The sequence below is a fragment of the Lutjanus erythropterus genome, chromosome 6 (genome assembly GCF_056507025.1).
Source record: "Lutjanus erythropterus isolate fLutEry1 chromosome 6, fLutEry1.hap2, whole genome shotgun sequence".
In the NCBI taxonomy this organism is placed as follows: Eukaryota; Metazoa; Chordata; class Actinopteri; order Lutjaniformes; family Lutjanidae; genus Lutjanus; species Lutjanus erythropterus.
In genome coordinates this window covers 14,158,361-14,163,548 of record NC_139322.1, presented here as the reverse complement: position 1 = coordinate 14,163,548, position 5,188 = coordinate 14,158,361, and positions in this window count along the sequence as shown.

Sequence of the window (5,188 nt, the reverse complement as noted above, 5' to 3'; positions counted from 1 at the left end):
AGTGTATAATTAGACAGAGCTCAGTGGTAATACAGTCAGGCTCATTGTGGGAGCCTTAGCATTGCTGCTCATGTTTGGCTGATAGCCCAGCAGCTTCACTCATTAACCTCCCTCGAGCCGCGGAATGGACCAGCCCACGGCTCGTGCTATTTGCTGCAACACCTCAGCCTCTTAGCCCAGCAGCCAATCGCAGCCCACAGATGATGATGGGGAAAGGTGTGCTCGCCGGACGCACAGTGCCATAGGTGAGAGAGCTAAACATAATCACTACACTCTTAGAAACAAGGGCCCCAAAAAGGTTCTCCTTGAAGGACTGATGTTCTAATCAGTACCATTTGCCTCTGAAGAACCCTTGAAGAAAGGGTTCTTCAAGGATTGTTGAAATCTTTTCATCAAGGGTTTGTCAAGGGTTCTTTGTACCACAACAAAGGGTTCTCAGTAAAACCCCTGGGTGGGTATAAACCTTCAAAATTTCCCCATTGTGGGACTATGGCTTATCTTATAATACCTCGGATGGGTTCTTGTCAACACCCTTGTCAACAAAAGGGTTTTTAGTAGAACCTCCCATCTAGGTTCTAGATAAAATGCTTAGACTATGAAAGGGTTCACGGTAGAACCCCCTAGGTGGGTTCTAAATAAAACCCTTGAAATATAAAAGGGTTTTTGATAGGGCACCATGGATGGGTTTGAGATAAAACCCTTGGGATCTAAAAAGGTTCTTAATAGAACCCCCCAAGTGGGTTCTAGGTCAAACGCGTGGAATATAAAAAGGTAAAAAGATACTCAGTAGAAATCTTCCAAATTTCCCTGTTGTGGGATCATCTTAGAATCCTCTGGATAGGTTCTTGTCAACAGCCTTACAAAGTGGAAAGGTTCTTGACCTTCAGGAAGGGTTCTAAGTGGAACCATTACACCAGAGAAAGGAACTTCTTATGAGGGGTTCTGAGCACAACCTTTCACAGATGTTCTTGGTATAACTTTGAACCGTTCTGAACATTTCTACCAAAAATAAATTGGTCCGGAACCTGAAAAGTTGGTTCCCAGCTGGGACCAGAAAAAATAGCAGGTTGTCTTTGTCTTTGCGGACCAAAGTGGGCATGTCATATTCTACAGGTTCTTGTGTATTGTGCAACACCCTCTGTCAATGACATCAATGATTACGATGGCCTCGCTCAAAACTGGTGGAAATGCGAGCTGGTACATTATAGCACCATGGGTCCAAGAATCACGAACCTGTTCAAGAACCAGAGATTATCAGGTGGAAAAGGGCCTTCAGAAGGACGAAAAGTTCTTGATAGACCCCTTAGGAAGGATTCCAGGTGGAGCCCCTATGAGAGGTTCTCCGTAGAACCTCTCATAGGGGGTTCCCAGATGGTTCTAGGTATAACCAGTTATGTTGGGGTCTACGTAGAAATCTCTCTTTACAAAAGGCTCTACCAGGAACCAAGAATAATTCTCTTATGTGGACAAGCCAAAGGACCCTGTCTGGTTCTAGTCAGCGCCTTTATTCCTAAGAGAGCAAGTACTGACATTTTATAGCAGGTGAAGCGCAACAGCAGCTGGTCAGATCTGACACACTGAGGATTTCATCACAGTCATAAGAATCCTCCACTTCTCTTTTAGCTTAATCACTTGGTTGTGATGTGCGTGCAGTGGCATCATGTGCTTTTCTTTCAAGCATGAAACCACAACAGACCACTCACACATCTTATTGTGAAACCACTGCGAGGTATGGGAATGTCCTGTGTAATGTAGCAATAAGTCATATGCTCTCTTTACTGTACAGTGTGCCCCAGTTCCCATCACATATGACCTGGCATAAACCCTCAAGGGAGGCTTCCTTTATGTCAGCGAGACAACTGTGCAGGATAAACACAGACTGTTCCTGAGAAATGAAAGTGGCAGAAAAAATAACTGCCGGATTAGTTTATTATTAAAGTTTTTATTAGACTTAAATCGTGTTCAGCCTTGTCTGAACAAACCTGCACTCTTATGATCTCAGTTCTCAGTTCTGTATTTACTTTGATGCCTTTAACTGCACCTGGGTGAGCCCTTCCACTATTCCACACTTTTTGGCTTTGTCATCATGGGCAAAACATTTGACTCAGGCCCAGAGCAGGAGGTGTCAGGCCAGGTCACATGAGCAGCTTACGTGGCCGGGATCTCTCTACAGCACAATGTTTCAGGAAGGTGGAATCTACGACTTGCACCTGCTGAGCTGAAAGTGAAGTGAGACTTTTTATTTGCCTGTGATCACAGTCCTCCCTGCAGGAGAGAGCAATTATTTATATTTCACACTTCAAATTGTTTTATTGCCTTTTATTCTTGTCTATCATAACCTGGGCATAGAAAATATTATATAAATAAATACTAATAAATAAATAATATTTAGCTTCTTAGAAGCTCATGAAGCAGCTGACCAGGAACTCATACCTGAACTATTTCAGGTGAAAATAATACATTAAAGGGATAGTTTAGATTATTTGAAGTGGGGTTGTATGAAGTACTTATTGATATTCAGTGTATTTCCTACAGTAGACGACAGTGTGCATGCCCCCAGTTTGTTCTCTCCAAACCATGGTCTACTGCTGCCTCGATCGATTAGCTTGTTTGTGTTGTTGCGTGACTTTGATGGATCCAAACTGACCTTTTTAAAACACTGAAGTCACACAATAACACAGACAAACTAACCAGTCGATGCAGCAGTAGATCATAAACTCCCATGTTCTGCAAGGTGAAATGACTGATTTTGCCTGTGGAGTGGCTTGGAGTGGTATGTTTGGCTTTTACAGACCAATATTTGGCTTCTGTAACAGCAGTCGCCTTTCAGAAAAGGCTGCCTGTACACTTAAACTAATATTGATTTTTTTATGATTGGACCTTTTTTAGGTGGCTAAAATTAATTGTGTAACATTTACATTTTGTTGCTTAGCTTTCTAGACAGGTACTCCTACTGCTTCTCCAAACAGGGGATGTGTTGAGCGCTATCTACTGTAAGTAATACACCGACCACCCTATACAACCCCATGTCAAATAATCCAAACTATCCCTTTAAGTTCCGGGTCCATTGGGTACATTACAAGCTGTGACCATAAATCAATACCACCAATTCATAGGAGAGCAAGCCTCATTCAAGTGTGGATAGTGAAGCCTTCCAAACAAGCCCTCACAAGCAAAGAAAAAAATGAAACAGAAAAAGGCAAGCTTTGTAGAGGGCCATGTATCAGTCACGAAAAGTGTTCACACTCTGTTAAAACAGTAGAAAATAAGACAGCGCTTTGAGCACAACAGTTAAGAGTGTAAATAATTAATGGGCCAAAAGTTTTAGCCCAGTGAAGGCCAAGACAGAAAAATCTGCCAAGGACCCCTAAAAAGTGACATGCAGCTCTAAGTCATGCTTTATATTTCCTCATATTTGTATTTCATAATTTTTAGTTTGTGAGGCACCACCAGGCCCAGTCAGAACGCTAAGAATAACTATAAGATGAACGATTTCAGTCAAACAAAATTGTCTCAGTCATGATTACAGCTGCATCAGTGCCTTTTAACCTTTATAGATCATATTACTCAGCCTAGTAATAGTCAGAGCTATTGTAAGCTGTTACATCCACCATTTGAGTCATCTACACACAGAGACACACAATCTTAGTCTATCGCTATGGCTACTTTTTTAAACAGATGTAAAGATGTTTAAAGAGATACGTTCTTGCTCTGTCAGCCGAACATTTTCACTGAACGTTAAAAAAAAAAAATGAATATCTAAGTTATTTCGACAAAGGTCATCAGTGATTTCATGTCAAGCAAGCATTATCTTTTGAAAGTTTCTGTTTGACTGCAGCCCAGGAGTAGGAGGGAGATTGTGATCAAACTACCAGAGAGAGTGGGAGGGGGTGACTACAGCACTTATCGAGAGATCACATGGTGTGTGTGCGTTCATATGCGTGTGTGTATCTTTTGCTCTTGTGATCATTAGGCACTGCACAGGCCAAGCGTCTTAGTATCGTTTCCTCTCTCCTTCTCTCTCTCCCATTCTCACTTCTGCATTCACACTACAACATCCTATAAACACAGATGTAAATAGAACTGGGAAAAAACATTACGCTGTTTGAGGCGTGAAAAGTTGTAGAATTATCAAAAATGAGAGTGAAATGAAATTAGCGTTGTGCATTTTAGAACCGTGTTTCCTCAGTTCATTGATGATACTGCTGACTCGGCAGGGCAGTAATGACAAATCACTTTACCAGCCAGTGTTAGTAATAATATATTGTTCAGTAGTACATTATTGTAATATTAATAGCAATTACTGTACAGTTACTGTCTCAAGTAACTGAGATACTGAGTTACTTCTTGACCTCGGTAGGCTGTTCTGTGATGTGGCTGGTCAGGTCAGCTGCCAGCCAAAAAGCTAAATGATGGATGGAGGACAAGGGTGAGGGAGAGACGCATACTTTCCACAGTTGGAAGTGTTGTCATTATTTTCAGTTTGAGAGAATTTGTGATGATGGGATCTAATTTGAAGGCCGCACTCAGAGAGGTCAACTTTGTTTCCACCACAGCTGGACGGCTGACAACAAAAGCTTCCTGAGTGTTAACAGTTCACTGGATCAGCAGTTCAACCTTGGAGCGCAACAAGGACACCAACAAAGCACAAAAGTAATATAGTACTGTAAGTAATTACTTTTTTATAACAAGCAACAAGTAAAGTGATATCATTACATTTTAAAGGAGGAATAAGCAGAGAGTAATTAATTACACTTTTGAGTAACTTGTCCAACACTGTTAGCACAACAATTTAAGATGATACACTCAAACTCAGGTGATAAAATCATGTGATCCCCACAGTAGAGTCACAATACCAGAAATTTAAACTTTGATAGAAGTATATGTATATATAGTTTATGTGTATAAGCTGTATATGTGTAAAAACAGTATTTATCTCTTTCACTAGACCTTGACACACAAAATAGGATAATTTTCTTCTTTTGTTTTAGAAAACAGAACAGAACAGAAAGCTTTATTATGTAACATTTCTGCCTTGAAATGTCTGTCTACATATGTTATATTTTGTTGAGCTGTGTATGTACATTATCCAAAATGTTTTCAACTACAATAGGTTCCTGCTAGCTGTTGCTAGCTAGTTGTGATAACTTCCTGGAAAACACAGAATACATCAGATACATCAGAGAGT